The sequence below is a fragment of the Canis lupus genome, chromosome 5, assembly GCF_048164855.1.
Source record: "Canis lupus baileyi chromosome 5, mCanLup2.hap1, whole genome shotgun sequence".
In the NCBI taxonomy this organism is placed as follows: Eukaryota; Metazoa; Chordata; class Mammalia; order Carnivora; family Canidae; genus Canis; species Canis lupus.
In genome coordinates this window covers 15,034,038-15,054,631 of record NC_132842.1, presented here as the reverse complement: position 1 = coordinate 15,054,631, position 20,594 = coordinate 15,034,038, and the positions used below count along the sequence as shown (strand labels likewise).

General features: G+C 44.4%; 1 protein-coding gene and 1 long non-coding RNA gene across 7 annotated transcripts in view; one reads left to right on the top strand and one right to left on the bottom strand.

Annotated features, from left to right (window-relative positions):
* Positions 1-4,270, bottom strand: part of MAP3K8 (mitogen-activated protein kinase kinase kinase 8) — a 22,955-nt gene extending 18,685 nt beyond the window's left edge. Inside the window, exons 1-2 of one of the 5 annotated variants that reach the window (XM_072825559.1) lie at positions 4,138-4,270; positions 1,147-1,372 (exon numbers count right to left, since the gene is read on the bottom strand). The gene's annotated coding sequence lies outside the window, so the exon portion shown is untranslated. Of the gene's footprint in view, positions 1-1,146; positions 1,739-3,545; positions 3,848-3,905; positions 4,002-4,137 lie in introns of those variants that run through there. The other 4 variants (XM_072825560.1, XM_072825557.1, XM_072825561.1 and 1 more) reach the window with 4 other exon arrangements.
* On the top strand, positions 4,049-20,594 carry LOC140633252 (uncharacterized). Of its 2 annotated transcripts, XR_012030890.1 has the most exons (4): positions 4,049-5,848; positions 7,968-8,182; positions 10,999-11,104; positions 19,146-20,594. It is a non-coding gene; the product is annotated as an uncharacterized lncRNA (long non-coding RNA). The 2 variants fall into 2 exon arrangements; XR_012030889.1 differs by lacking the exon at positions 19,146-20,594 and having other exon boundaries at positions 4,056-5,848; positions 10,999-18,234.

The following is a 20,594-nucleotide window of genomic DNA, read 5'->3' as shown; positions in this document are numbered from 1 at the left end:
CAGAAACCTGAGAAGCAGAGGCTCCTGGCCCTTAACACCTTCTGACCCCACTGCTTCCTCCCCCCCCCCTCCAGGGGGCAACCCTCCCCGCTCAGACCTCTGTGGCTTCCGTGCCTTAGGTGACTTTAAAGAAAAAGAACTATTTTATCCAATTCAGGAGATCCCTTGGCAAAGAAAATTCAGGCCCTGGAACCTAAAGCCTGTAAAATGGATTCTAATCTATGCAAACAGATGATGAGAGAGAGAGGTCAAGTTTCAGGAATAATTCTGATGCAAATGAACGAAACAGCTCATTTAGACTGGGGACCACAAGCCTCAAATCTGCCCGATGGAAACCTATGAGAAATGGGAAGATTCTTTTAGCCTGTGAATCAGCTGTCTCCTCTTGAGACCTGAATTCTTTAATGGTACAAACATGTATCTCAATGGCCCAAGAAAGCTAATCTAATATTTAGATCAATCACCCTCTAGAAGTTGTGGTATTACAAGGAGGCCAGGAAAGCTGAACATATCCTACAAGACACAGGTAGGGCCAGAGCTAAGTACAGTAGCCAATACTGTTACTTTAGTTCTTATATGCAAATCAGGTGATTCATCTTGGGAGCTGTAAATGAGAAAAAGAAGGTAAACCCAGGGTAAAAGACGATGCTGTTTCCTGTGACTTTAGAACAACTCCTTCCAGAGGATTAAAGATAAAAGGATTTGGGACATCTAAGAAAATTCAAAGACATGAATGTCTGCTTAAACTATTGTGCTCCCAAAAGCCTCTCTGGAAGATGTTTCTGATTCCTGAAAGCACAAACCTTTAACACATTCAATATTCAATGCTCAGTGCTAAAAGCCACAGGCCTCCCTCAAACTGGAGCTCAGGAACAAAGCTCCAGGAAATGTTCCACCTGCCACTCAGGACTACACCACCCTACCTTGGGCCTTGAGTGAATTTCATTTGAGAAAGACCCAGGCAATCTAGTGACACTATTCACTTACTTGATGGCCATTTTCTGATGTCCAAGTTGTATCTGCAGAAAGCACGCTATCTTGCATCCCAGGCCCTCCTTCACTGCCTACATGATCCTGGGTAGGCACCTTACCCACTCTGCACCTCTGCTTCCCCTAGATGTGAAATGGAAGTACAAGAGCACCTACCGCATAGGGGGGTTGTGAGGTTTAAAGAATTTCAGGTACGTAAGGTGTCTGGTGCATAGTCAAAAGGCTCTGCCACATGCAGTTGATGGTATGTGCACAAAAGAGAGCAGTACTGAGTCACACTCCTGGCTCTGCAGATACTGCTTAGGCCTCTTCTCTTATCTGCAAATGGGCTGTGGCTACTTGTTCCCTGGGCTTCTTCACAGTAAAGCTTTAAAGGCTGTATCTAGAATAAAAGACAAAGAAAATAAAGGCCAAAATCTCTGAGATGTTCTGAAAGCTGCTAATCACAGTTACATCTAGAGAGCACAGGAAGCTCCCCTCAGAGATCTCCTGCATCTTTGAGGGAACCTACAATTCAGGCTCCTGGAGTCTTGAGTTAGGAAAGGAATTTCTTAGGTTAACAGAGGAGCATTCACCTCTGATTTCGTTGGCCCATTCAGTTGCAGTTTCTGCTTATAGAATTTACTGAGAAAGGGAAGTTAAAACAAAAAACACCAGCCTCGGAGGACCCCACTGGCTGAAAAGTTCCAAGGCTCCTGGACTTAGCTAATGGCTGACTGGAGAGAAAATAAAGTTCTCAGTAGTAACATGACAAGAAAGAAAGAAAAAGAAAGAAAGAAAGAAAGAAAGAAAGAAAGAAAGAAAGAAAGAAAGAAAGAAAGAAAGAAAGAAAGAAAGAAAGAAAGAAAGAAAGAAAGAAAGAAAGAAAGAAAGAAAGAAAGAAAGAAAGAAAGAAAGAAAGAAAGAAAGAAAGAAAGAAAGAAAGAAAGAAAGAAAGAAAGAAAGAAAGAAAGAAAGAAAAGTCCACACAGTTTACAAGTCGGTCAACTGAATCCAGAGAGGAAAGATAAGCCTTGATTTTAAAATTCTGCAGAAAGTCTGGAGCATTTATATGGGAAGCCTAAGAGGTCTGAACACATACACCCCTAAGTTGTGTGTTGAGGGAGAGAGGAAGGAAGGGGGGCGGGGGGAGGAGGGGAGGGGCAAAGAAGGAAAGGGAGGGAAAAAGAGGGAAAGGGAGGAGAAAAGAGGGGAGTGGAGAGGAGGGTGCCAGGGGAGGTGGAGGAGTATATGACAGGATGCCAGGGATAATTCCTTAGCAACAGCAGGGCTCCTGTCACACAAATCAGTGCACCCCAGCAACCCAGATGACCAGGCAGCCTGCTAAATGTCCCTGCAGAAAGCCTCAGCACTTCCAGCCTTAACTGAGTAGACAATATGCTAGTGATTTCTGATTTATACCGATCAGTACCCATCTAGAAAAACTGGGGACCGTGAAGGTATTCTACTTTACCAACAGACTCTTCCCTCCTAGTTTACAATGAAAATCCTCATCAAATCCCCACCTGTCAATGGAGTCAGACAACTACAACCATCTTAGAAATGGGCAGAGATTGTTAAAATTATTTGCTTCGAATTATTTCAGAAATCAACAATAAGACCAAGAGGCAACCCTATTCCTAAGGATTAATGTTACACTCTTGGCTACTTCCATTTACATAAACAAAAGTGGAGAAATTCCTAGCAAGTGTGAACAAAAAAAAGGCCAAGATTATAGATATAAACCTCTGCCTAACAAAGGATAATTATACCTCCTGTTGCTTCTCACTTAAAAGATTTTTCTGCCAAAACAGTACATTGTCCGCTCGGGGCATATCTCTTATTACATTTTTTTTCTCCAAAAGCCCCAGAATTACACATTCTAGCTGTATAGGAACACAGTCACTCTGCTTCAAAACTTCTAGACACCTCAACCATCCAATTTTCCTTATAAGAAAAAGTCCCCAGGGGCCAGCTAGCTGCCAGAAGTCCTGCATACAAACCTCGACCCCTCAGAGAGCTGGGGGCGTCTGCTGGATTCAGATTACAGTCCACTCGGCAAATACAGGAGACACAGGCCACAGATACCTAATGCAACTACAGTGGGGTTTCTTTCCCTGTTTTCATTAGGAACAGTTCTTTATTCCGTGCCAAAACGTCTTTCCACAAGTGAAATAGCCATTTCTCAAAGACAGCTCCTGCCTTCCCGGCTAACTTTTGGGGCAATCCCTGTGCACGCCGTTCTTTCTAAGCGTCGTCCCCCGCCCAGATCTAGAATTTCAGAGTCCCGATATCGTATTACCACCGAGAAACATCCGTGAAATAACCTTTTCCCCCTGACATTCTTTCCTAGGCTGAAAGCCCAGCCCTCGCGTTCTGCTATAACGACCCCTTGGCGGCAGAATAGCGCCCGGGTTACATAAGCACGAAATTAAGTTTCATCTCTTCGAAAGGTTCTCGGCTCCGCCAGCCGCCACCCTCACTCCCCTCCTATTAATCTTTAAAGCAAAGACGCCGACCAGGGCTTGTGAGCCGGCAAAGCCCCCACGATTTGGGTGGGCGGCGGCGGGACTCACCGGCGTCCGCGGAGACAGTGCCACGGCCCGGGCGGTGTGCGCGGCGGGTGGCGGTCACGGCGGGTCTCCGGGTGCCCGCGCACTGCCCGGCCCGGCACTGCTCGCGCGCTAGGGATCCGGGAAGGAGGAGGAAGGGGGAGGAGCCGGAGCCTGCACCCCGTGAGACCCTTGCGCAAGGTGCTTTCCAGCTGTGCCGGCTGCGCCCGCGACGCGCGCCAGGCGCCGAAGCTCAGCAGCGCGGGCGGCGGGCGCGCCCCCACCTCCCAGGGCCTGGGGGTTCGCCCCCCGGCCGGGGACCGCCGGGCACCCCGGAGGGCTGCGACCACAAAGACGCCCCGAAGCCGGGGAACGGAGGGTTACCTGGCGGGCGGAGCGCTGCAGCCGCGGCCCCCCGACGGCCGGACGCGCCGCTGGGTGCCGGCCCCCCGGAGCCTGGCGCGCGGGGACGGCGAGGTCCGGCGGCTGCAGAGGCTGCAGCCGGGGCCACCGATCCCGGAGCGTGGCGCGTCGTCGCGACCCGAGCGCCCCAGTGAGCACCCGGCCTGCAGCCCGGACCTTCCGCCCAGGCCGCCCTCGTCCGCCCCTGACTCACGGCGTCTGAGCCGCTCGAGGGGCGGCGCAGCGGACGCCAGCCGCCGCCTCCCCGCCTTTTCCATTTCCCCTTTCACTCCGTAAACAGAAAGAGACTGCCGCGTTGCGGGGAAGCAGGAGCCCCCGCTCTGGGAAATTCCGTCCCCTCCGCCCCCCCCCCCGTTTGTCCTCGGGGCGCCGGGGCGGAGCGGAAGGCGGGACCCGGGCGGAGCCGAGCGCGGCGCGGGGAGGGGCGCGGGCCGAGCGCGGGAGCCGGGAGCTGGGGCCCCGGGGACCGCGGCCGTGGCTCGGGTCCCGGGCCTCGGACACCTAGGACCTGCGGCCCCGACGCCCTGGCGGTGTCAGGCGCCCGCACCCCTTCCGAGTCCCGGGAAGAGGAGGTGTTTCCCAAGGAGCTAGCGCCCGCGCGTACTCGGGGGCCGGGGACGAGCGGCCCTGGCCCTGTCCTGCGCCCACCCCCACGCCCCGGGGCTCCGGGCCTTGCCTCAGAACCGCGTCCAAGCACCCGACGGCGGGTGGCTAGCGCGGGGGGTGCCTCGATCTGCGGCCCGCACGCGGGCGGCCTCCCAGGTACGGGCTGGCGAGAGGATGCCGCAAGGCGATGAGCACCTGGAGACCGGCCAGCGTCCTCCGCCGGCCAAACCTGGTTTTGTTCCCCGCGGCCTTTCTTGGAACGCGTTATTTGGTGGCACTGTCCCATTACGGAATATACCTGCATGGACCTCCCCTCCCTAACCCCGGCTGCGAGTCTGGGGTTTTCTGCACCGCTTGGGAAGATCAAAGTTTTGTTTATAGTATTCTTCCTTCTTGAGTGGAAATTGTTTCCTCCAGGCGAAACAGGAAGCGAGGTGTAGGGGGGAAAGCGCCTCCGTTCACGAAATCCACTCTGCCGGGCAGTGCCAAGAGCCGACTGGCACCTCCCCACCCCCTCGCCCCTCAATACTCCCCTCGTATCCAGCACCTACTGCAAGCCTGACATTTTGCAGGGCAGCCCGGAGAGCCCGGCAGTCTGTGGGTCTCGCCGACCGGACGGCTGGGCGTCCCAGGCTGCGCCCAGGTCCGCAAGCCCCACAACTCCGAGTCCACGCCCAGTCCTTTCCAGTACCCACTCTCATTCCGCCCCCGCGCTTTCGAAACGGCGTCGGACCCGCTCGAGAGCTTTCCATGTCTCTTGTGTGGAAAGTGAGTTGCTGTTCCGAGCCAAAGGAGGCCTATGAACACTGCGGACAGGCCTCGGCTAGCTTAGGTGAAGCGCAGGGCCCTCCGCGTGGGGCCCTAACTCCGGTCTGGGATTTCTCGGTGCTTCCGGCCAGGCAGGGACGGGGCTGATAAAGTGACTGACAAGTGGCTGAGCCCATCAGCAAGAGTGAGCCCAAACCAGCAAATAAAACGGCCAGCACGGGCTGAGTCGGCACTAAATTGCCACCCCCGAATGACTTTAGCTACTGGAGTGCCGTGACGTGAATGACGCGGGATGCAGGCCGAGCCCTGGAGCCGTCCCGGAGGCCCCGGAGGTGGCGGGCGGTGAGGGCGTCCCCAGCAGCCGGAGGAGAGGAACCTTTCCGAGCGCCGGGGCTTTTCTGGCCTGGGAGGGAGGGACTAACTCTGCAGCTCCGACCGGGGAGAGGCAACGTTCGCAGAAAACTGAAGTCTAAAGGGCTCTAGCTAGCTTCTTCTCTGGAAGCCGGCTTGTCGCCTTGTTGTCCCTAATGGTAACGTGAGAGACGTCTCTCCCTCATCTGTTGTCTTTGAGCAACAAGGGATGATCTTTATAAACATTTTAAAAATAGAAACATGGAACCAGTCCCGCCTCCACCCAGTAGAATGAGCTCATTACAACCACACCTCATCTTCTGGGAACTAAGTGTTAGCCTTATTTCCTACAAAGAGGTCTCCGGAATACAGCTGCAGTTTAGGGAGCTGGTGCGATGCCCGCCTCAGCAGGGTTCTCGGGCTGTTCATGACCGTACTCCATAGCAGATTTCATATGGGGTGGGAGGGAATTAAGAGGAAGTTTAATGTAAAAAATACTTTTTTTGTAAGTCCAACAAAAATTGGATCTGGTGTCCTGGAAGAGACAAGATGAACAACGGAGCAGAAAGAAAAAAGGTTGCAGGCTAACGTTTTACTTGGTCCGGACTTTGTGTTGCAACAGACTTGCAAAAGCAATCCTGCTTTTTTAGGAGCTTGCTAGGAAAGTGAGGTTTCACCTTGCCAAGCAGAAACCACCTGAGCCGGTGTGGGCACAACCACAGGAGAGTTACTCAAGGAGCCATTATGAAGTGCATTACAAAACAGCTCCTTTGAAGCTGTTCTGCAGCCAACAAAATGCACTTTAAAACTGAGTTGCAACCAGTTGCAGTTTACTTGAGGTTTTCTCCACCTACAGGTTGGCATGATAATGGGTTCGTAAACTGTAGTTTGCAGATCAGATCTCATTTACTCATGGAAACGAAATGATTAACAGTGGGTAGGTCAGGGGGCAGAACACTGATCTTATGTAACCCCACATGGGGCTCTATACTAATGAACAGAATATGAGACACTGCTTTCCAGTGTTTTTTTGTAGTCATATAATGCTTAGAAAATACTGGAATAAGTTAAGGGACACCTATATGTAGCTTGGTGAAAAAATTTGTTTCCTTTTCTTAAATTATAACCGTAAAATATGAAGCTTTTGAGGGCAATAGTTAAATACTGAATTCGAATACAGCTTTAAATAAGTTCTCTTTTGTTTTTTAGAGGGAGAAAGCATGCATGATGCGGGGGGTGGGGCCCAGCATGTAGCCCCCACACGGGGCTCCAATTCACAACCCTGAGATCATGACCTGGGCCAAAATCAGGAGTTGGACACCTATCTGACTGGGCCACCCATGTGCCCCTAAATAAGATACTTTTAAAGTTAAGAGGAACTTGAGGGTGACTTCATGAGCATAACTTTTTTCTGTAGGTGTTTGTTGTAACAACTATACATATTTACCAATTAAGTTGTTTGAATAATGATTTGTACAAATTTCTGAGAAAAACCTTCAGATGAGACACTGTACAGGCAGACATGTGGGTAATAAATTTATTTTTTTTAACTTTTTTCTTCTTTTTTTAGATTTTATTTATTCATGAGAGACACACACAGAGAGGCAGAGATATAGGCAGAGAGAGAAGCAGGCTTCATGCAGGGAGCCTGATGTGGGACTCGATCCTGGGACTCCAGGATTATGCCCTGGGCCAAAGGCAGACGCTCAACCCCTGAGCCACCCAGGAGTCCCGGGTAATAAATTTAGAATCATTATTATAAGGCGCCTGGGTGGCTCAGTTGGTTAAGCATCTGCCTTTGGCTCAAGTCTCCATCCCAGGGTCCTGGATCCAGTTCCTCATCAGGCTCCCTGCTCAGTGGGGAGTCTGCTTCTCCCACTGCCCCTCCCTGCCCTTGTGCTCATTCTGTCTCATAAATGAATATAATCTTTAAAAATAAAAGAATGATTATAATCTTCAAAAATTTTAAAAGTTGAAATGCTGTTTAAAAAATCTAGTAGCTCATTTTCTTTCTTGGGCATATGTAAGTTTCTTATGCTAATGTGTGTGGATTTCGATTATAATCGGACCTTTACATAGTAAGGCTTTCAAAATGACAAAGCTTCTGTTAACAGCAGTTAGCTTGGACAGCACTAAAAGGACACATCAACACAAAGGATGAAGTAGCCAGTGGAGGAGGAGATTCAGGGCTGACTCCCTCTGCTCAGGGACCACAAGGCCTACCTCTTGCCCTACCCCTAGCTGTCAGTGGCCTTTGGCCGTGCTCCTCTGGTACCTGAAACAAACCCTTTCCTGCAGTAGGGCCTGAGTCACGGCAGCTGCTGATTGACAGACCTGCTTGGCCGCACTCACCATCTGGAGGTGGATTAGGGATGTCCCTTCGACCTATAGAGAACACATGGCACAGCATTAAATTCTGCTCTGCCCCAGCAGCACCCATCCCAGATGAAATTGCAGAGGCAACAGGCCCTGGAGCCCCGGGGCCCACATCTGACTGCCTGAAGGAATAAGGGGTAAGTATCTATGATGCCCTCATGGCACATCTGTGTGCCAGGCCATGCCCTCCACTCTGGCAGCCTTCTCCCCTAAAGATTCTCCCCCAGACTCTTGGCTGAGAAGTGCAGCCAAGGATGAAAGGGACAATTTCTCTGTCCTCATTCCTTTCGCCTTTGCCTCACCTTTTGGGCCCCTGTGCTCATTGACTTTTGTCAGCACTATGCAAAGTGGGAACAGCAACTGAACAGGGGAAATGGGGCCTGAGGCTGAGATGGAGACCTCACGTGGGGGGAAGGGGAGAAAAATCCCCCAGCTGCCCTGGGAAGGGAGGGAAGTTCCGGAATACTCTCCGCTGTGGCCACTGTCTATGAGGGCTGTGTATCAATTGGGCCTGTGTGTCAATCAGCTCTCCTCTTGTGCAGAAAGCTAAAATTGAGGTCTTTCAAATGCTTAAATTGCATTGCTCTGTGTGATCTCTATGATGTTCTTATTAATTGCTTTGTGCTACGACTTCCTCAATTTTGAGGTCCTTGAACCACACTGAAAACAAAAACCACTCTATGCTTCTCTCTTCCACCTCCTGGATAGAAAGTCCTGGTACAGCATTTCTTAATCCTGGGCTTCCGAGATTGCCACATGGCTCAGGATGCCCCCCAGGAACTGTGCAGGCCTCTGGCTTTCATTTTTCACATTTTTAGAAGAGGAGAGAGGGTCATTAGGGCTGCTCCCCCAGACTGCCTGGAGCAGTCCCACGTGGATTTGTGGGGCTTATCCACTAGCAACCTCAGGTACCTCCTGTCACTCCTGGTAAACCTCAAGCCCCCACCTAGTACTCAATCACCTGCAAATGGTGCATGGAAAAGCTACTGCCCACCATCAGAGGGAGGGAAGTGCTGGCAACGTACTGTTTGCTTAAGGGAGGCATTGCTGCAAAAAGTTAAGTTCAATGATGGGCACTGAGTAATGTATAGAATTGCTGAGTCACTGTCATGTACACCTGACGCTAATGTAACACTATATTAATTATACTGGAATGAAAAATTTTAAAACTAAAATTAAAAAATAAAAAACGGGCAGTTAGGCAGCTACCTTTGGCTTAGGTCATGATCCCAGGGTCCTAGGATAGAGCCCCGCATTGGGCTCCCTGCTCTGCTCTGCTCTCCCTCTCTTTTCCATCTCCCTCTGCCTACCAATCCCCCTACTTGTGTTCTCTCTCTCTCAAATAAATAAATAAAATCATAAAATTTATATAAATGAAATTTAAAAATGTATAAATGCAAATGTAAATGCATAGTAGGGAAAAACACATGCTAGAGTAGCACACCCTCCCCAATGAACTTAATTAACTCTCCTCCTCTAAGGTGGTATTCACCCAACATGTGAGGAAACAGGTCACATTATTTTAGCAGCCTATAAAAGTTGTGGCATGCTTATCTTCATGTGATTTGCTTTAAATCAAGTGAGTTAAACACATTTTGTGGTTTGCCTTTGTGGTTGTGTTAGAGCACTAGAAATAATTGCCAACAGTTTCCATCTTTTTATTATTTTTTTAAAGGTTGTATTTATTCATTTGAGAGAGAGAGAGCAGAGAGACAGACAGAGAGAAAGAACATGCATGAGTGGAGAGGGGGGGAGTAGCAGGAGAGGGAACCTAACCCAGACACTTAACCGACTGAGTCACCCAGGCACCCACAGATTCCATATTTTTAGTATGTGTATGTTGGGGCAGGCGATAGCCTCTTTCCTTTATTAATTAAAGCCATGGATTACTGTTCATCACAACTTTTGTTTTTAGTATCAAGATGCTCTGATGGGTGGATTTCATAATAGGCATCACTGTACACCTGACCATATTAAAATAACAATAGCTACGTGTTTCAAAAATTTATGGTAACCCAGGTACTCCCCTTTGCTAGATTTCTTCACATCAGTCCTGAAGTGGGTGCTAGTGTCTCCTTTTGCATAGGAGGATTTGTATGTGTTTAAAGAGGTTAAGTATTGTGTCTAAGAAAACGAGATTCTAATCTATGCCTGTCTGACCCCAACCCCAGATAATAACTTCTTGCATCAAGCAGCACATGGGTGCCTCCATGGCAAAAGCGCCTCAGTGCACAGCTGGCGCTTGTTTGTGCCAGCTGAAGGAAAACAAGACTGACCATAGGCCAGTCGTGAAATGCCCCAATTACTTTCCCATCCCAGCCTTTCCTCTCTCCTTTGGTCCCCTTTCTCTAGACATGAATGGATTTCAGGCAGACCTCAACCAGGTGTTTATATTTTTAATCTTTTATCTCTAATTGTGAGGGGAGAGAGTCAAAGGAGTTTAAACTATAGTCCAGAGATGTGGCAGAGAGCTGAGCCCTAGGAAGCCTCAAGAGTAGGACATTAATTTTGCTTATCCTTAAGGCAAACCAGCTTTAATTCCTCTTGGGGTCTGCAGGAACCCAGAAGGTCTCACGCCATGCTGGGTGAGATGATAGGCTTGTGTAGATGCTGCTGGAGTCTAAGATGTTGTTAAGGTGTGTGTGCAGCTGTTCTTACTTGCCCACCCAACTCTGGCACAGATACACAGTCTCCAGGCCAACACTGTCCCCCAAAATAAGAGTCCTTTGCCAGGACCCCTACAGGCAGTGGCATGTTTGGAGCCCGTTTTCACCGACTCACAGAGCCAGTGTTAACCTCTGTAGGATCTGTGAGAGCTGGTTGTTAACAGTCATTATTAAAAATGAAATGATATGAAATCACAAATAAAATAGATATTAAAGATGAAAGTAATGAATACTAAATACTGAAAACTTATCTCTGACTATTTTGTTTGCATTCTATTGTTTCCCAGGCTCCTGAGGTTACTCGCATCCATTATATGTGTGTGGTGGAAATACAACACCATGACGTGCTCCAGTGCCTGTCTTTGCAACTCTGCAGTCGGTGGCCTCACCTTGGTAACTTAAAATAGGCCATGGTGTGAGTGTTCACACCACAGAAACCAGCAGATGCTACAAACCAGGGCTGGGTTTTGAGAAGGCTGGTTGTTAAATAGCAGCAGCACACCATTGCCTATTGATACATTTTATGTTTTTAGGCACTTTGACACTTTTAAGGTTATTAACTTTGTTTTTGCACCCTACTCTCACATTTCTAATATTCCGTAGTACATCTGAATATCTCATTTCAATCCAAGTAGCAAACTCTCCAACAGTGTAGGCTGACGGTGGGCTCCACCTTCTGTTATTTGAAGCTTTCCTATATACTCAGCTCAGCTCCATCCCTATGCTAACAGCAGAGCCAGGCAGGGGAGAAGACCATGGAATATTGCTCTATATAGTTCCCATAAATACACTGTAATCAAATACAATCATCTGCATCATCTTTTTCTTCCTGATGCAAGTCTGGGGTGAAAGAAAGAACATGTTTTAGTATTATGTGATGTCCAGATTCCTTTTTTTCCTCCTTTCACTTGCTGTGTGATTTGGAAAAGCTACTTAATCCTTATGAGTTGTAGTTGCCTTATTAGGAAACCAAGACGCTTAATAAATATGGTTATTATTCCAATGTTTGAATGGAAAAAGTACTAAGAGAGTACAGGGGGAAAACGACACACAGAGTGATAAAATTTAACCTCTTCCATCAGGGAGAATAAAGTAGAACTTGGTGGTGGTTGGGTTTTTCTTTCACCTGAATAGGGCTCTGTTTAGGAACATAAACCCCGAGTCAGTGCGTGGAGATGGTCAAAGCCATCTTGCTGTGGTTTTTCTTTTTAACATGCTAAATCTTCCTGTTTTCTTTAGAGCTTCTTGTATTATACTTGATTTGTCCCTTCATAAGCCTTGTGATAGTGGTTTCATTTTTACCATGTACACTGGATTATCCCACTGCAAATCTCCCTGGGGTTCTTGGAAAAATATCTAAAACTGATAAGAAACAGGACATTTTTAAGGAAAAACCCAACTAAGAAATCATTGAATGCTTACACAGTTTGTAGAGGTTTTCAGAAGGTCTTAACTGCCTCTTTGGAAAGGTCAATCAAAAGGCCTATTTTATGTCTCAGGGAACTGCATGGAGTATTTATCTTTTTAGAACACTGAGACAGACTGGCATAAGCCTAATTTTTGATGTCTTGGAGGCCTGAGCTATGAGACTTATCAGGCAGGTTTCTCTTTTTCTAACTCAGCTGGGTTGCCAGGGACCAAACAGAAGTGGCTTGGTCCAGGAAGAAAATGTGCTCCATCCAGAAGGGTGAGATCACACTGTTCCCAGATATGGGTCTTCAACTAGAGGCTAGTTTCCTTTGCCTTGCAGCCCCAGGGGAAGCATTTCTGCCCATAAGAAGGCAGCCTTCCTGTGGCTTGGTGGCAGCAGCATTTCCAGAGGGGTGAGCAAAAGCCAGTGACAGATGTCTCCGAGAGGGAGTAACACACAGGAAAGAAACATGGCACAGCAATCTCCCTTCCCTCTTGCCTTTTCAAAGGATCTTTTCTTTCTTCTTTCTTCCTTTCCTTTTCTAAATAAAAGAAGATATTAGTTAATATTAAGTGTGGCAAGAAGGGAAACAAGTATGTCTGCAGCCGTGACTATGTGTCTGAATGTGTAGGCTTGTTAGGATCTAAGTTCATAGAATGAAATATTAAAGTTGGCTTCACAGGACACCTGGGTGGCTCAGTGGCTGAGCATATGCCTTTGGCTCAGGGCGTGATCCCAGGGTCCTGGGTCCTGGGATTGAGTCGTGCATCAGGCTCCCAATGAATAGCCTGCTTCTCCCTCGGCCTATGTCTCTGCCAGTCTCTCTGCAGCTCTCATGCATAAATTAATAAAATCTTTAAAAAAATAAAATTGGCTTCACAATCAAAATTCACATGCATGTGAATCCGTACAAATCATATCCATACAAATCCATCTTTATAATCCAAGTAAAAAATTAGTATAAGCAAATATAGCTATTATTATTATTATTATTATTACTTTATTCTGAATATGGCAAAAAAGGACTAACCCATTCTCCAGGGAGAAAAGTACCTCCAGGAATAACTAGATCAACGCAGTGTTTTTCATGTGGTATAACAACCTCTTCAGAAGAGTGTAGACTCTCTCTCTCTCTTTCTCTCTCTCTCTCTCTCTCTCTCTCTCTCTCTCACACACACACACACACACACACACACACACACACACAGTGATGGTCCTCAGTGGCAGTTCTCAAGTTTTAGCACACCTAACAACTTGTAAAAAATGCAGGTTCCTGAATCCTACCCCTAGAGAATCTGATTAAATAAATCTTCAGGTAAAGTCTGGAACTCTTATATTTTAATAAGCTTGCCAAATGCTTTTGAGGCAAGAATTGGGTCCCTGGACCAACTTTAGAAAGCCTAGCCTCCCAAAAAGGGAAAAAACACTTAGGCTGGAATATACAAAGTCAAACTGCAACCACACTGGTGTCACATTCCAAAAGCTGACGTTCACGTTTTCAAAACACTTGTTTACAAGCACTTGTACATGAGGTTAAACCTAATTGACCGTTCATGTTCCCAAAACGGCAGTAATTGCTTAGGAAAAAAAATCTCAAATTTTACGGGAAAGAGAAAAGTTGTCAATACTACTCATTTACATACAGCATTTCCAAGGATGGTGAAGATACAGAGCTCTTTCAATTAAGGCAAACTTGTAGCTCAGAGCACTAGGTAATTCACTGAATAGAAGACATTCTGGTAATCCCAAATATTTCCTATGATTTCAGGCTTTTTCAAAAGTCCTCTGTGAATTTTGAGGTGCCTGAATTACTCTCTTTGAGGATCTTTGATAATTTTTTTTTGGTTTTCTAAAAAATATTGTTAAAATACTACACATTTTACCTTCAGAAAAAGGAAGAGAGAGGCACATAGAGATGGACCAAGCTGGGACTGTTGGTCACTCTGATCACCATTCTACCTTTGCTCTCAGCCTTTTTTTGATTAACCTTGGGCAAATTATTTAATTTTGCTGTGCCTCAATTTCCTCACCCAAAAATGAAACATGATGATAGCTTATTCCAAGATAATTCTAAGATAAACATTTTAGATAAATGTCTAAGATAAACATTTTCCCCCAATTTTAAAATCTCTGACGTCAAAGTGTATTTCACTATGATGATGAGAAAACATTGTATCTTAGATTAGTAGCATTTTTCTTAGTGGTACATAAATAATGGGTTGTTTAATAATGATGGTAGCTTAAACTAGATGAAATATAATAATAGCTCTATCTTAGGATTTTTTTGGGGGGTAACTGAGCCAAGAAACAAAATGCTTAGAAACTATGACTAACTGATATTATTTACTTAATAAATTAATCTATTAGTATTCTAATCTGTGAATGGATTATAAATTAACTAGTGTCTCCTTGTTGAAACTTTAAATTGTCTCCAATATCCCTACATCATGTACTGCATTGAATGTAAACCCTTACATGTATCTCTAATCATAGAAGTGGAATTACTAGGTTAACAAGCATGAATATATTGAAGGGATGAACTTATAATCATGGTGGAAGTCAGTCAAACCTGGGTTAGAGTTACTACTTTGTGACCTTGGTCATTTTACTTCATCTTTTCACATCTGTTTTAGCATCCATAAAACAAGGATAATAATAACATTCAGAGGCATATTATAAGGTTTAAATAAGATGATGCAATTAGACACAATACAGCACAGGCTCATAGAGAATTCCAAATCAGCATAAACTATTTTCATTAGGACCTTGGGCCACCAGTAGCACTGTATGGCCTCATGCTGGCTTTGGAGGAGCACTACTACGAGTTTTCAACAGTGTCCCCGTGTGGCCGTAATTGAAACAGCAGCAGCAGAAAATAGTGTGGAGTCAGAAATGATCAGTTTCATCAGGACTTCTGGAGGTGGTGACAGGACTATTTGGAAGGCAGAAGACTGAGCCTAGGATTCATGTGTGATCTGAGACAGACAGACTCAGGAAATAATAAATGTTGCCAATCTGGGTATGAGGGTCTAAAGCGATTGCTTTAAAATACTGAAAGATGATCTCATTTAGATCTCATAGATTATATGAACTGGTGAAGAGTTCAACATCATTTCTATGGATACGCATGGGAACAGCTTTTCTCTCTGCATAATATAACCATGAAAAATCACTTTGGCAACTTTATTTGGGCTATATAAATCCTGGCAAACTCTAAGACTGAATTTTAGTGAATGGTTGGGATTGGCATGCTGATGCCCAACCTATTATTCATGAAAGGCCTCTTAGCTTGAACTTCTGGAAAAATGGGATGCTTAGAGATTAGAAAGACAACCAGAATTGATAATATAATGAGCATATTGAATATGTTCAATAGCTAGCTCATCAGGTAATGAAATTACAGATTTCATTAATTTTATTTCAGAGAATGTCATGTCAATCCCAACCATTAACTTAATAGAATTAAGTTTCAGTTAATTAAGTTTCTATAATTTACTCCGAAGGATCAAGCAAAAGAAACAAGATTTTAAAATACACTTCTACTATCTTAAGTATATGAATGTCTGGAGTATAGAGCTATATCTAACAGTTTTGAAAAATTACTATCAGCAGCAAGTCCACAAAACCTGTAAGATATGGATGTGGATGGTCAGTTTGAATTATAATAAAATTAGAAAATATAATTATAAAGGTTTATATGATTTTTAAGTTTAGTTTGTATTTAGGAATTTATATAATCACTCAATTAATAAAGTTAGATTGAGGACCTAATGTGTTTAAGGGTACTTCTTTCCCCCCCCCCCCCAAATATGCATGGTACAAAATTTAAAAGGGGCAAAAATGTAGATGATGAAAAGTAAGTCTCCCTGGCTCTCCTGATAATTAGATATTCAATTTCTCTCCTTAGAAGCAAATGGAAGATCTGAAGGCACTTTTAATTAAGAAGTTTTTTAAATCTTTAAAATAAAATTCAGAATTACAACATTTTAAATTTTTAAAAATTTAAAGGAACAAAAGGTATAAATAATCCCCTTTTCACACTCGATTCCATCTGCAAAGTCAATCAAAACGACTAGCTTTTTGTGTATCCTTCCAGAAATAGTTTGTACACATACAAGCCAAGTGTGTGTGTGTGTGTGTGTGTGTGTGTGTAGTGTCCTACCCTTTGCTTTACTTAGCAATTTTCACAATGTATCTTGAAGATAATTTTAGATCAGTAAATAAAGTTTCTCTTCATTCATTTAGGGTTGTATATTAGGGTTGTTATCTCTCAATATAAAGCAGCTGCAATATCAAGCAAGTATATACATTTATTTATAAAAGTAGAATTGTTAGATCAAAGGTTTCATGCATTTGCAATTTTTTTGTTTTAAGATTTTATTTATGTATTTGACAGAGAGAGAGAGAGAGCGCACAAGCAGGGGGAGCAGAAGGCAGAGGGAGAGGGAGAAGCAGATTCCCTGCTGAGCAAGGAGCCAGACATGGGGCTCAACCCCAGGGCCCTGGTATCATGACCTTAGCCAAAGGCAGATGCTTCACGGACTGAGCCACCCAGGTGCCCCTACATTTGCAATTCTAATAAATATTGCCAAACAATCTGAAGGACACTTTTAAAAAGTTGTTCTTTAAGTAGCCCAAAGGAACTCAGATATAGTTACATTTAAGTTTTCATTGCAAATCCTGGTTTCATATAACAGAAGGGTAACTGTAGTCTAATCTCTGTCCAGACTACCTTATTTCCAAATTGGTAGAATATAAATAAATTCTTTGTTTTATTTTTTATTTTTTTTAATTCTTTGTTTTAAAACATATGAAATTATTTAAAAATCTTTTTTCTTTAAGGGAGCAAATTGAAGAAAAGGATAATCAGATTGATTGAAAGGGAAAGCGACAGGCAATCTTATGAATATATGTCCTATGCTAGCACAAGTATGCTTCAAATTTTTTTGTTCATAATTCAATGAATTGTGAACCTACTCTCTTCTTACTGCTGGAGAAACAGGATGAATAAGTCACACTCCCTAATATCAAATTGCTCACAATCTTGAGTGTGTGTGTGTGTGAGGGGGTGTGTTTACCAGTATCATCAGTTATAGTGGCTCCCTCTTTCCCTCTTTGCTGCACTCTACCTTTGGGGGAATATCTACATTAATCTTTACCCCTCTTAGCATTTATCACTAGACCTAAGTAATCTCCTGATTAGTCTATTTTCCTCAGCAGAGAATGGAATCTATGAGGGCAGAATCACTTGCTGTGAGTTTGGTTTTTTATTTTATTTTTATTTATTTATTTTATTATTTATTTTCTTTTTGACAGCCAGAAAGTATGAGAGCTCATGAGCAGGAGGAGGAGGCAGAGGGAGAGGAAGAGAGAATCTCAAGCAGGCTCCATGCCCAACACAGAGCTGGATGTGAGGCTCCATCTCAGGACCCTGCGATCATGACCTGAGTTGAAATCTAGAGTTGGATGCTTAACCAGCTGGGCCACCCAGGTGCCCCAAGAAACTCTTGATATAAGTCTTTTATAACCTTATAGTACTGGCACATAATTTTAAGAGAATAGGTCTTAACTGAATTCTAAGTCTTTATGTTATGATGAAACAGAAGATCTGGGGCAGGGCACCTGGGTGGCTGAGTCAATTAAGCGTCTGCCTTCCACTCAGGTCATGATCCCAGGGGCCTGGGATCGAGCCCCATATCAGGCTCCCCGCTCAGCAGGGAATCTGCTTCTCCCTCTCCCTCTGCCTGCCGCTCCCACTGTTTATGCTCTCTCTCTGTCAAATGAATAAATAAAATCTTTTAAAAAAGAAACAGAAGATCCTGTGTTCCTCTTTCTGCAGTTTAGCAGACACTAAGGACAAAAAGCTAGATGTTGAATTCCTTTCCTTAAGGACACCCAGAGCAGGTTCCTGGCAAGGGTGGGAAGAATCCAGCCTCCTGGCTCCCTAATAAGGGCCATTTACTCACAGGAGTCTCCCCTTAATAGATGATGTGATTGCACTAGAAAGCAGTGAAAATGTTCAGTTAGGCCTTCTGAACACCCAGGCATTTAATAAAGGAGCTCAAGAAGTCTGCAGCATTAGAGCTGTACCTCTCAGATGGAAGGGCAGCAATCTCAGGTTTTGGGGGCGGGGGTGGGGTGGGGACAGAGCACAAGAACCATAGACTGCCAATCCAATTTTACTCAGAGATGATTTGAAAGGAAAAGTAAAGTAATTCAACTCTATAGTGAGAAAAGCATTATTTTTCTACTGCTCCAAACATATAAATACTCTAGTAAAGAATGCAAAATTTCCACGATCTTAAAGATAAAAGACACAATTTCACAGAAATTGAAAAAAAAATTGCCATTAGCTCATGCGTTTCAGAAGTCCCAGTGCTTTTCGGTTTCCTTTTTTCTGCTAGAAAATTTTTCCCTGGCACCTCTGTTTGCTGAGCTTTTCTTAGCTGATATATTTGTCTTTGAACAAGAAAGTCCTTCTTAGTGACTCTGAAAGGACATTAGTGAGGTAATCACATAATTTGTTATAAAACCTGGATCACTTTTGAGACTGAAAGAGAGTGTTTCAGTAATTACATGGTATCAAACAATATATATGGTCTCTGAGCCCTAAATCACATACATTCACTTTAAAAAAAAATTATTTATTTAAGAAAGAGCACAAGTGGAGGGCAGAGGGAAAGGGAGAAGCAGGCTCCCCATTGAGCAGGGAGCTGATGTGGACTTGATCCCGGGACCCTGAAATCATGGCCTGAGCCAAAGGCAGAAGCTTACCTGACTGAGCCATATAGGCAACCACATATTCACTTTTTATCAAAGATTAGCTTAATTTACAATAAGTATTTTCGTAACACGTGAAATGTACACACAATTTTTGCTTTTTTCCTACTATTGGCTTTCCAATCTGCCTAGGATTCTTTTTTTTCTTTTTAATGATGCAACAAATATGTTTGTTTTTTAAGATGGCAATGTTAAAAGTCCTTCATTTCTATGTTCCTGAGCCTCTGTTTTCCCTCCTCACAGGGAACTGTCGCTGCTGACAGTTTGGAGAGTGTCCTTCCAGACATTTCCAACACTGTATTTCGCAGGCTCTCTCAAATGAGAGAAGGATCCCTTGGCTTCGTGGTGTGAAACACACTGAATCTTATTGATGACTATGATCTGATGTCACAATATTATTGGTAATAATTATAAGTATAAGGCAGGCTTATTAGTTTCCTAGTCATGCTCTTATCAAAATACCACTATCTAGGTGGCTGGAATGACAGAAATGTATTATCTCACATCTGAAGGCTAGAAATCCAAAATCAAGTGTTCCCTCTGAAACCTGTAGGGGAATCCTTCCTTGTCTCTCCCTAGCATCTGTGGTTTGCCGGAGATCCTTGGCATTCTTTGGTTTGCAGTCACACAACTACAGTCTCTGCCTTGTCAACATATGGCATTCTTTTTCTCTGTCTCTATCTTCACATGGCTGTCTTCTTATAAGGACACCAGTTGCATTGGATGAGGGGTCCACGCTACTCCATTATGATGTCATCTTAACTAATTACATCTACAACAACCCTATTTTCAGATAAGGTCATATTCTGAGGTGCAGAGGTCTAGGACTTCAACACATTTTTTTTTTTTTTTTGGAGGACATAATTCTGTCTTTAACAGTAGATAAACTTAAAAAAAAACAGTAGATAAACTTTGTAAATAAAAAATTTAAGGCTACTGTCTGTAACAGATATTCAGTAACACCTGGAAGTTTGGTTGTTTCTTCCCATGTTCCAAAGAATCTAGGGGGGCAATTCTTGATAGACATAGAGAAACCTGAATGAACCGACCTCAGCTAACTAGAATCCTCAACTGTTTGACAAAGATGTATTTGCACTTGCCTTTTCAAAAGAGAAGTCATTAACAAGAAAATAATCAGATATCATGAGTATAACTTTTTAAAAATATTTTATTTATTTGAGAGAAAGCAGAGCACGAGAGAGACCATAAGTGGGGGGAGAGACAGAGGGAAAAGAAGACTCCCCGCCAAGCAGACAGCCCAATGTGGGGATCGATCTCAGAACCCCAGGATCATGACCTGAGCAGATGCTTAACTGACTGGGCCACTCTGGCACCCCTCAGGGGTATAATCTTTTTTTTTGTTTTGTTTTTTTAAGATTTTATTTATTTATCCACAGAGACAGAGAGAGACACACGCGCGCGCGCACACACACACACACACACGCAGAGGCAGAGGGAGAAGCAGGCCCAATGCAGGGAGCCCGACATGGGACTCGATCCCGGGTCTCCGGGATCGCGCCCTGGGCTGAAGGCGGCGCTAAACCGCTGAGCCACCCGGGCTGCCCAGGGGTATAATCTTTTTATTAAATGTTAAGCAGGTACAAAATGGTATTTACAAATTATGTGTGTGGTTAGAAAATTCTAATACAATGAGCACCCATGGCCCTACCGCACCGGTTTAAAAAAATAAAA